This window comes from Aedes aegypti, chromosome 2 (assembly GCF_002204515.2).
Source record: "Aedes aegypti strain LVP_AGWG chromosome 2, AaegL5.0 Primary Assembly, whole genome shotgun sequence".
NCBI classification, from domain to species: domain Eukaryota; kingdom Metazoa; phylum Arthropoda; class Insecta; order Diptera; family Culicidae; genus Aedes; species Aedes aegypti.
In genome coordinates, this window is record NC_035108.1 from 413,840,084 (window position 1) to 413,852,680 (window position 12,597).

The 12,597-nt window shown below is 41.0% G+C and overlaps 1 protein-coding gene across 8 annotated transcripts in view; it reads left to right on the forward strand.

Annotated features, from left to right (window-relative positions):
• Positions 1–12,597, forward strand: part of LOC5567979 (sodium- and chloride-dependent GABA transporter ine) — an 82,964-nt gene that overhangs the window by 41,546 nt on the left and 28,821 nt on the right. The gene's annotated exons all lie outside the window — the stretch shown is intronic.

A 12,597-nucleotide genomic window follows, 5' to 3' on the forward strand; every position in this document is an offset into this window, starting at 1 on the left:
TGGGTAAAATAATTCAGTAGAATTTAATTCAATAGAAATTTCATTGCTACAACATTACGAGGCTCATGTATAATCTCAGTGTGAATGTTATGCGATTACAATTGCCAATGTGACAAAACAACTAGGTATTATTTTTTTAATTTTCTAGAACATTTCAGTAAGTTGATCGAGAGTGTTTATCATTTAATGACTCTCCACGGTGAGTAATTCTCGCTGAAACCAGGCCACCATCGGCACACGTCGTTAGAATTCCAATTTTATGTAACTGATTGCTAGTATATGCTAAAACTAAAGGGTGGTCTTTTCGGTTCAAATGAGTGGACCCCTCCTACGCCAGTTACCTAAACAGTTCGCGAAAAAGCCCATTATTTTGAAAAATATTGGGAACTAGTGGTCCCGGCAAACTTCGTCTTGCCATCAAGTAGGCTGTTGAAAACCGCTATGAATCGTCCCATACAAAATGACAGTTCCCTTCAGTCCCGTTTCTCCTACTTTCCCGGTGAACATCCTGAAATTTTTATACACACAAACACGTCAGAACCCTTGACGAACAAAATGGGGAAAGAATTATCCAAATCCGTTGCCCCGTTCGTGAGCCATTTCGTGACATACAAACATTGTTCCATTTTTATTTATATAGACTAGTGGTCCCGGCAAACTTCGTCTTGCCATCAAGTAGGCTGATGAAAATCGCTTGGAATAGTTCCATACAAAATGACAGTTCCGTTCACTGTCGTTTTTCCGGCTTTTCCGGTGAATATCCTGGAACTTTTATACACACAAACACGTCGGAACCCTTGACGTACAAAATGGAGAAAGAATCATCCAAATCCGCTAACCCGTTCGGAAGCCATTTCGTGACATACAAACACCATTCCATTTTTATTTATATAGAAGATTTCTTAACACCATTAGCGCACCGCTCGTTTTAAATTCAGAGATCACCATCAGAATGCTGAGGAAAAACTGAGTAAGGGTACAAAAACTAGAGGAGCAATGGTATTTACCCTATGAAATTACCCGTTTTCCAAATCATGTTTAACGTTTTGACCTATATGGCGAGTGCAATCAATGGAAATATATTTTTTTGTACAACAAAGATACAAGTTTTCAATCGTTGGCGTTTCCGTCCATTTTTTTTAGTTTCAAATGAAAGCTATATCCTTCCTCTGTACGATGCCAATAAATTTGCTATGGCAAATATGAGACATATCACACGAAGAAATACCTATGGTTTTTTTTTTTTTAAATGGACTTTATCGCAAACTGTTTAGCTAGCTGGTGTACGTGGGGTCCACAAATTTTAGAAAACAGGAAGGGCCACCCTTTAGTTTTAGCATATACTAGCGATCAGTGACATAAAATTGGAAGTTTAACGATGTGTGCCGATGGCGGTCTGGTTTCAGCAAAAATTGCTCAAAAAGCAGCCTTAGATCTTATAAAAAACGTTCAAATTTGTAACAGAGATTTGCTGGTTTTCATGTTAAAACTGAATAATTCAATATTTTACATATATTTTGACAATAATACTACGTAAATATTCATTTAATAGTAGTTTACTCAACAAGTAGAATGATGATTTTACAGCACACGGAACTGGATAATAACGACGAGTGCTGTAAAAGTTGAGAAATTTTCAATGCCATAATCCGGGGTAACATTGATCAACGGAGTAATATTGATCAGCGGTGTTCATTGATCACCATAATCCTCCTCGTAAAAAGTTCGAATCAACATTTATCAACGAAATATTTCCAATGCATGAATGGTGATTCTTCCCTCTATTCATGAGCTAATAAACGTTGAGGTTTTGCGAAAATTAAGTTGTGCTAAGGGATGGTACAAAAATTATGTCACGCTAAATTTCAACTTTTTTGAAGCCCCTCCCCTCCCCTTTGTCACGTTTTTTATATGAGTCCTCCGAATGTTTTTGTGAGGCTTGTCACGCTTGGCTTGACCCCCCCTCGGAGCGTGACGTAATTTGTACATGACCCCAAATGAGTAAATTTTTCAACTTTTGGAAACATTGATTTTCATGATCATGGGTGATCAATGTTACCCCATATCAGCTAAATAAAAAAATCACTTTAAACATTTTTTTAAACATACTTTAAACTTTTAGAAAACAAAACACGGTATATAGACACGAGCAATGAGTGACAGTACTTGTTTTAAAAATATTAATTTGCAAAATATGCATTTCAAATGATTTAAAAAAAAAAATCCCAAAATATGATCAATGTTACCTCGCATTACGGTACTATAATATATTTGATCGAACAGCAAAATGATTTGTTGAACCATTCTCTTTCACCATGTACTAACAGAATTCCTAGGGAAGCTTTTCAGCATCACTATAAATATTTATTACTGAAGCACTCTGTAATGAATTTTAGTAGCATACTCTGAAGAAATTCGTGCCAAAACTCTAGGAGAAGCGTGCCTCACAAAAAGGGTTAAGTTTGGATCATGGCTTCTAGTACTGCAATGCCGTGTGCTTTACACCTAAGAAATGAATCTAAATCCTTCATACAAAACACCTACTACTACCTACTACTATGTACAGAATTTGGTCCACACTTTTTCTTCTTCTTCTTCTACTTGGCGTTACGTCCTCACTGGGAAAGAGCCATCTCAGCCTTCTCAGCTAGTGTTCTTATGAGCACTTCCACAGTTATTAACTGAGAGCTGTCTTTGCTAAAGTTGCCATTTTCGCATTCGTATATCGTGTGGCAGGTACGATGATACTCTATGCCCAGGAAAGTTAAGGAAATTTCCATTACGAAAAGATCCTAGACCGACCGGGATTCGAACCCAGACACCTTCAGCTTGGCTTTGCTTTGTAGCCGCGGACTCTAACCACTCGGCTAAGGGAGGCCCCCCACACAGTATACCTGAAATTTTCATCTCGGGTCGAAAAAAAACTTGATATCAACTTAGTTGGAGTTTCACAGTTTTTCATAAACAAACTTTAGAGTTATCATAATTCTCTATGTTTTTTTCTAAAACAGCGACATTTTGAATTAGACATGATTTCTAAATGTACATTTAGGTATTTTGGCAGTCTTGATATCTACTTCATGGAATTTTTTGTCAGCTTAATCTGTTAGAAGTATTGATCGAAATGTTGAACCCAAATGTTTTTAGAAAACCACCCATGACAAAGAGAACGAAGCTGCTGAATATACAACAAGTCATCCTATTTAGAGTAATATAATCTTCCTCTAAATTGTCCAATTTGGTAAGACAATCAAGTCTAAACGACCTTATTTTGAATGATAATTCATTTTTTGTATAATATTTGAAAATTAAGGTTATGTCGTTTAAAACGAAATGGAAGATTTGCGATAGCTGAAAAGTTTGTGCTTGAAATATTGTGAGTGTTTTGCTAAGTAAAAGTTTATTCTGAGCTGCAGTGAAAATTTCAGGCCAAATGGATTACTGGAAACCGAAATCCCAAAGCACATCCCGACGAATGACTAGAGAAATTCACTGAGGAATTTTAAAAGAAAAAAAAAAACAGGCAGATATTTTTTTCAGAGATCTCCTGAAGCAATCCTCGAATGAAAATTTGGAGAAACTTGTAGAGGAAAAATCTAAAGAATCTAACTTAATGGAGGAATTCCAAGGAATATCTGTATGGGATTATCAAAAAATCACAAAAAAAATCCGGGTGTTTCTAGGAAAAGTTCCTGGATCACTTACTTACTTACTTATTTGACTTTACATCAATTATCTTGATAAAGCCTCGCCAACAATATCTCGTCAATTCACTCGGTTCGCGGCCATCCTCGACTGTGACCCACGCTCTCCAGGTCCTGGTGCATCTGGTTAAGTCACCTAGCTCGCTGCGCCCCACACCTTCTTGTTCCAACCGGATTAGTAGCGAATACCATCTTTACAGGGTTGTTTCCGGCATTCTTGCAACATGCCCTGCCCAGTGTATCCTTCCAGCTTTAGCTACCTTCACGATATTAGGGTCGCCGTAGAGTTTAGCGAGCTCGTGGTTCATCCTTCGCCACCTGTACGCCGTAGAAGAGATAGCGCGTCCTCTTCGAGCATAAGCCACGTCTCATGCTCATAGAGGACTTATGAGCGTTTTGTACATCGTGCATTTGGTGCGGGGTGAATCTTTCTTGACTGCAGTTTCTTCTGGAGCCCTTAGTAGGCACGACTTTCGCTAATGATGTCATCCAAAAATGACGTCCATCATTTGGGGGAGGGGGGGGGGGGGTTCTATGAAAGTGTGACAGTGCGTGTATTAGGTATTGGAAAAAGCGTGACACAGAGGGGAGGGGGGGGGGGGTTCGTTTGAAAATCCCGAAAAATGATGGACGTCATATTTGAATCGTCCCTTTTCTTTCTGCGGTGGATTCGCTTTTCTTCGGTTATCGCTGCCCTGTACTGCTCTCTATTCTGTCGGGCATCGGCCACAAGTATACGGCTTCCGGCGACATACTTCATGTCTGTCACTCTCTGACACATTTCATCGAACCAGTCGTTTCGTCTTCGTCATTGACCAGTTCCAATCAATTCCCGCGTCGTTGTCACAGCTTCGTGGATAGACTACAACAGGCTGTCGACATCTCAAGAAACGTTGATTCTTCCCCACTTAATTGATAAGGCTACAAAAATAATGAACATAGTTACCACTATTCTTGAAAAAATAACTGGATAGTTCTGGCTACAAATAGTGATAATGATAACAATAAATAAATAATAAAGAAAATAATATATAATAGATAATAATATCAGTTCCAGGAAAAGTCTTCGCAGGATATTTTAAATAAATCGCTGGATATATTCCACCAATAAATATTTTTTTGAGCGATCACTGAAAAAATTGCAAGAAATTCCTAGATATTTCGGAAAATTCTAAAAGAATTCTAATAGTTATTTCTTAGAATATTAACAGATGAATTCTTTTGAAATATTGGATGCATTTCTTGAAAAGAATATCGTGGGCACTAATTGGTGGGAATTTCCCTTTGTGGAACTCCTGCACAAATTTCTACAAAAATGTTTCGAGCAATTTCTTGGAATTAAAAAAACTTCTTTGAAAAAGTCATGTTGGAATCTTTACCCAGACAACCAAAATGTACGTATAACGAAATCACCTGGAGGCATTGCATGTGAAAAGATGCCGCGAAAAGACTCTCCACGTACAAAAGTGGAGGCGTACAAAAGTGGAGCTTTCATGCGACATCTGGTTGTCTGGGTAGTATATTCGTGGCAGAATTATTTGGAGGATTGTCGGAATTATTTTATGCAATTGTAATACAAAGATATACTTTCAAGGATAATCCCGGGAGCAAGCTTATGAAGAAATTCCTTTAAAAAGTCCTAAAGGCATTTTTGCACAAAATACTGGGTTATTCGTGGAAAAGAGTAGTGTTTGATCCTTCGACCTTGACGCTTGCTCCTGCGGTGGCGGGCGATGAGGGCAGGATCAAACATGTCGCGCGTCGGTAGTACAGTAGTGAAAAAGTGATTGGTTTGGTAGTAGTGTTTGATCTATTGATCGTGTCGCTTGCTCCTGCATGAGCGAGTGACGAACACTTGTTCGGCGTACAATGCGATTATTGAATTGTTTCGCGAATCCGGTTAGTCGTGATTATATCATGGATCGCATCACCAAACATTGGTGACTCCCAGATCTCTACCTTATCCCACTAACCCAATATCTTTTCCATGACAACTGTGGAGATGCAGAGGTGATCTCGGTCTCTAGTAACAACGGTTGTCGAACTAACATTCCTTCCCTTCCCCGATGACCGTAAGGCGCCGTTATTGACTTATAAAATTTGAGCTCTCGATTTGTGCACATTTTTTTTTTTTTTTTTTTTTTATTTATTTATTTATTGGAGTAGGGAAAAGCCCCTAGGAGTGGCGTTCCTTTCGAAGCACTTCTCCTAGAGGCATAAAACCTTCTCTTCTTTTCATCAAAACATTACAATAAACATGCACTTCCAGTGAGAAATAATTCTCTTTGAAGGGAGTGCGGTAAATCTAATTCAATTAATTAACTTCCTAACTTAATAATTACTAATTTACACGGCTACAAATAATTTGAATTCAAAAAATAACAATTCGATCAACGAGAAAAACACATGGCGAGGATTGATGATCAGCGGTGATATCTGCAGGAAAGGTCTTCTGGCGATTCTTCCTAACCGAGCAACCAGGCGCCGATGCTGACGCACCAGTGAAGTGTGGTTGGCGTTAAGCAGTGAAAAGCTGGAGAAGTAAGTGACGAATCTTCCTGACCGAGCAACCAGGCGCTGTTGTTGCCGGAGCACCGGAGTTCTGTTGGAGCAGCTTGGGGCGTCATGCTCAAGGATCGGTCATCGCTTGTGTAAAGGTGCATGGCAAACTGATTGGCGTTGACGTGTGATAGAGCTGGAACCATTTGAGGACAATTTTAATGGGCGCAGTATCACTGGCTTCGGCCAGACATATACCAGTCATCATTACCTGGAAAAAGGAACTGGTGATTCTTCCTGACCGAGCCACCAGGAGCAGATGTTGACGAAACAGCTGAGTACTGTTGAAATAGCGTGGGGACAGCATGTTCAGGGTCATCGGTAGCGTAAAGATGCAGGACAAACTAATTTCCGTTGTAGAGTGATGGAGCTGGAAAAGTAGCTGGCGATTCTTCCTGACCGAGAAACCAGGCGCAGGCGTTGACGGAACAGCAGAGTGTGGTTGGCGTTGAAAAGTGGAGGAGCTGGAAAAAGGAACTGGTGATTCTTCCTGACCGAACCACCAGGCGCAGATGTTGATGGAGCAGCAGAGTGTGATTGCCGTTGAACAGCGGAGGAGCTGGAAAAGTAGCTGGCGATTCTTATTGACCGCGACCAGGCGCAGGCGTTGACGTAACAGCGGGGTGTGATTGCCGTTGAAAAGTGAAGGAGCTGGAAAAGTAACTGGCGATTCTTCCTGACCGAGAAACCAGGCGCAGGCGTTGACGTAACAGCGAGGTGTGATTGCCGTTGAAAAGTGGAGGAGCTGGAAAAAGGAACTGGTGATTCTTCCTGACCGAACCACCAGGCGCAGATGTTGACGGAGTAGCAGAGTGTGATTGCCGTTGAACAGTGGAGGAGCTGGAAAAGTAGCTGGCGATTCTTCTTGACCGCGACCAGGCGCAGGCGTTGACGTAACAGCGGGGTGTGATTGCCGTTGAAAAGTGGAGGAGCTGGAACCATTTACGAGCAAATTTAACGAGCGTAGCATCACTGGCTTCGGCCAGACATATACCAGTCCTTCCTTACCTGGAATAGTAACTGGCGAATCTTCCTGACCGAGCAACCAGGCACAGGCGTTGACGTAACAGCGGGGTGTGATTGCCGTTGAAAAGTGGAGGAGCTGGAACCATTTACGAGCAAATTTAACGAGCGTAGCACCACTGGCTTCGGCCAGACATATACCAGTCTTCATTACCTGGAAAAGTAACTGGCGATTCTTCCTGACCGAGCAAGCAGGCGCAGGCGTTGAGGGAACAGCGTAGTGTGGTTGGCGTTGAAAAGTGAAGGAGCTGGACGTGACACTGGCGATTCTCCCTGACCTAGCAATCTGATGCTTAGTCTACGTACGTTGCAATTTTGCTTCTTATCAGACACAGAACCATTTTTTTGAAACGCTCCATATTTCTTTCAGCTTTCATATGAGGAGGTAGAGCATTGTAACGGTTGTATCCAAAGTATGCGAAGGATTTTTTCCCAGCTTCCGTTTTTGGACGACCAATCACCAAGACTGCCTGGCTTCTGAGTGGGTATCGGGTAGATGTGTGTTGCAATTGTCGATTATGCAAAGTGCGGGGATTGGTTAAAATATTATGCATTTTAACTAGTCCTTCTTTCTCACGAAGTGCAGCAATGGGTAGAATCGCGTCGGCAGCTTCCTTGAACAATCTCAGAGTTGAAAACTGCAAAGGTCGTTGGTAAAGAATTTTCAAGCAGCGGTTTTGTGTTGATTGTAGTGCTCTGATTGCAGTTTTAGTTGCAGCTCCCCAGACTGATACCAGATATTGGAGTTTCGATTGAACAAATGCATGGTACATTGCCAACAATTCTTTCTGGGGCATAAATTTAGATACTTTCCACATTACACCACACGTGGCACTTAATTCTCGCTGTAGTGACGAAATATGCTCGTTCCACTGTAGTTTCGAATCAAAGGTGAGGCCGAGATACTTGAAAGATTGGACTTTGTCAACTACAGTCGTATTTACTACCAGATCCGCATGTCGAGGAATTTTGAGGCGAGGTGAATGAAACAGCATAAATTTCGTTTTTAAGAGATTCAGTGACAACATGTTTTCAGCAAAAAAGTGGTGCAGAACGGTCAAATCTTCTTTCATATGTTGAATGATCAAATCTGGATTTGCATTCTGATACGATAGGGACGTGTCATCGGCAAACATTCTAGGGTTCCCGTGTAATTTCAGTTTTGCCAAGTCATTAATATACAGTAGAAACAGAAGAGGGCCTACATTGCTGCCTTGGGGAACTCCTACCGTCACATCACGTTCGCTACTGAATGCTCCGTTTACAGACACAAATTGCTTTCTTCCAGTCAGATAGCTCTCGAACAATTTGTTTGCCAGCCCTCTTATCCCACAGTAGTTCAGCTTTCGTAATAGAACGCGATGGTCGATCGTATCGAAAGCCTTCTTCAAGTCGATAAACAATACTCCTTCTATTTTCCGGTTGTCCAGGCAATTGTAGATTTCATCAACCAACTCGCTAGCCGCCGTCCATGTGCTTGATCCCTCTCTGAATCCATATTGTCGGCAGTAAAGTACATCATGTTGTCGTAGAAAGTTGTCTACCCTGGTAACTAGCAATTTTTCCAGTACTTTGCTTAGAACCGACAGGATTGAAATAGGGCGGTAATTGTTGACATCCAGTTTGCTACCTCCTTTGTGAACAGGAATAACACGTGCAATTTTTAGACAATCGGGAAAGGTTCCCAGGGTGATACATTCGTTGAAGATATCACGCAGAAGTACAGCAAATACATTGTGATGGTGTTTCATGAACTCAGCTGAGATACCATCAACTCCGCTACTTTTACCGTTTTTCAGTTCCTTTATCAGCAGAATTACTTCTTGCTCCGTGGTAGGTTCCAAGTAAATCGACTGTCTTTGAGGAATCAATGTGTTGAACTTGTTGATGTCTTGGCTACTGCGAATCGTCGCGGCAAGCTGGGGTCCGATCGAACAGAAGAAGTCGTTGAAGGCATTCGATACGGTGGGACTATCAGTTGTTTGATGTCCATTGACAGTTAGCTTCACGTTCTCTGTTGCCCTTCTGTCTCGGCCTAGGATTTTATTGATGTTCTTCCAGGTGTTTCTTTGATTAGCGGTCGTGAATAAGTTTCTATAGTAGCTCTTCTTAGCATGATCTTTTGCCTGTTGCACTTTCTTGGAGACATGGTCCAATAACTCCTTGCAGCGAACGTTAGCTGGATTACGCCTCCAATTCCTCAGAATGTTTTCCTTGATTTTGATCAGTTTCCAAACATCGAAAGACATCCACGGACAAAATCCCTTAATTTTGACTTCTACACTAACAGTTTTTGAAAACTGTATCTTCAACGTGTTGTAGGTGTTCAGGACGAACTGTAGTCTGACCTCAGCACTTCCATTCGGAATATTAGTCATTGCATTTTGAAATGCCATATTCAGTTTGTGATTGGAAACAATGGTTTTCTCTAGATGCAGTTTTTTAACGGGTTTTTGTAGTGAGAACGTAGATAGCACTAAGCAATGGTCACTCATATCAGTGAAAATTGTCTCATTAGTTACTACGTTTTGCAGCGATTCAGAACATATTGTGTGATCAAGTACATTGCCACTAGACGGTCTTGTAGGGTAGGTGTTTGTAATAGAGAAATTATAGCAGTCTAGGAGATTTATATATTCATTTACAATGCGACATCCAGCACGATTGGTTGGGATGTTAATATCACCTATGATGATGGAGGAGCCACAACGTCCTGCTGCCGCACAGATCTGATCCAAGTTCGAAAAGAATGATGACAAGTCAAACGATGGAGGTCGGTATATTGCATGTATATGGAACGGTGATTCTCCGATGTCAAGGCGTAAGTGCACGTGATGAAATCCATTGGTATGTTCATTAGCTATCTCATCGAATGAAATTACAGATCGAGCAAACACTGCTAAACCTCCACCCTGGGAATCAGGCCTACACGAGAAAATACTCTGGTATCCGTCGATGTTGTACATCTGCTGTCGATCCGATTTCACCCACGTTTCGCCAATTACTATAACATCAATTACTCCCGAATACAGTTCTAGTGTTTCTTTAAGCCAGTCAAACTTGTTTATATTATTCATTCCTCTTATATTAAGTTGCAATACTTTCAGTTGAAAATTAACTACAAGACTACTGTCGAAGTTTTTATTTAGTTGAGCAATAGAATCAAAATAATAATTAATCACATTTATTAAGATCAGTTTAAACAAATACAAAGAATAAGAAAATTACAAATTAGACATGTTAACGTTTTGGCTGCGGGATTAAAGGTGGTGATGTGCCAGACACGTTGAGCACTCTTTTGAGGTTTGTGGGCTGTAGACTTGCCAGTTGGAGTTTGCTGGTGATCTTCTCTATTTTCGATCCGTCCTGCCTTTTCAATAGTATCTTCCCGTCTCTTCCTGGCCAGATGTACTTGATCTTCAGTGTTTCCTGCAAGCTTTTAGCTTCCTGTAGTAGCTCTCTTCCATAAACCGTCAATTCATCTCGAATAGTGACCGTCCGTGTAGAACCGTTGTAGGCCGCGCATATGTTGGATGTCAGCACAGTTCCATGGGCACGTTTACGCTGGAACAGTTCTTCTTTCTCTTGTTCTGAATTGAATGAAACTAGGATTGGAGAAACACCGTTTGTTTGTTGCTTACCAATGATACGCCTAGCAGAAACGATCGCAGTAGCAGAGTTGAATCCACACTTCAGCAGCTCGCACACCTTTGATGCTAATTTAACGGTGTTTTCATTTTCAATCATTGGTAGGCCTAGCAGCACAGCGTTTTTAACTTTGGCTGCTCTGTTGACTCTATCCAGATCAACTTCTAGGCGATCCACGGTTCCAGCTAGTTCGCCGCACGTCTCTTGCCACGCCTTCAGCTCCATCCGGATTTTTGAGTTTTCGGCCTTCACCTCCCCTACTTCTTCCTTGAACGATTTGAAATCCGCTTGTAGATGGTCAAACTGCTCAGCCAGAAAATCTTGTGACCTCTCTATTTGCTTGCTAGTAGCGACGATTTCGGAGATCTGTTGCTGTGATTTCTCTAGCACAGCACGAAACTTATCCGAGTCCTGTTTCACCTCATTCACAGCCTTCCCAAGCAGTTGCAGCTCACGGATGATATCGTCGTTTGTTGCCGTCTGTTTGCTTCCTCGTAGACACATCTCGCAGCACTCAACCGAGCAGAAAAACGGTTTGCTTTTTGCGCTTGCAACTGCACTTCCGTAAAGTTTCTTGCATCGAAAATGAGCACATTTGCCACAGTATGAACATTCGATCAATCGCTGCGAATCCTTCTCTGCTTTTTCACAAACATAGCAGAAAACGTCGTTTTCACTTTCAGACATCATTCAGACCATATATTACGCGATGGATGGAAGAAATTTTGTTGTGAAACAGTGGAATGACGATATGAAAAACAATATCAACCAAACGACAAAGCCTCAAGTGTGTTGGTGATTGTCGGAGTAAGCATGCGAGTACATCACAACACGCGTCGGAGTTCAATGTGGATGAATAGATGATATATCAGCTTACGAACGATACTTAAAATACCTTATTTTAGCAAATTCAGTTGTGAAATGCTTTACAAAGCGATGGAGACCCCAGCTGCCTTGTCTTAACTTTCCACTTCCACGCAATCCTCGACCGTTTAGTCAGTATTTTCGTTATATTAGCTATTTATAGCGGAGCACTATGAAAGCAACTGTGTAATTAAAATCCAGGGCCGGCTTTTTTTTTCAAATTGAGACCATTGAGAATGGTAAGCTGATCCCAAGCCCCATTCATTAAATCTCTGTGCAACTTCGATTGTTCTAGTCAATCACGGAGTAGCAACTACGAATTTTACGGTCATCTATGCTTATGCTTATGCTTAAAATACTGGGGTATTCGTGGAAAATTCTTTGAAGATACTCTAGGATGAATACCAGAAGAAATTATTGGATAGATCCCTGGAGAAGTTTTTTTTTCAGTACCAAAAATTACAACCAAAGGAGCATATATCCCTTTTATAGACGTTTAATGTTTCACACTATCGCTGTAACAAAAGCATCAGATGACGATGATAGTTTTAACACAGCGATGTATTTTTGAAGGAATTGATCAAGATGTTTCGTCTGTTTGTTGGTGGAAATTTAATGCCTCAGTGAATTAGGTATGTTTAAAGTTAGGAAAGCCCCGAGACTTTACTAGTAATCGAACCCAAGCATCTCCAGTATGACTTTGACTACGGAAGAACCCAAATCATCAGCATTAAAATCACTCAAACATTAAACCTAAACACAAATTCCAGTTTCCACCGGTAGTTAACGCTTTTAGGGC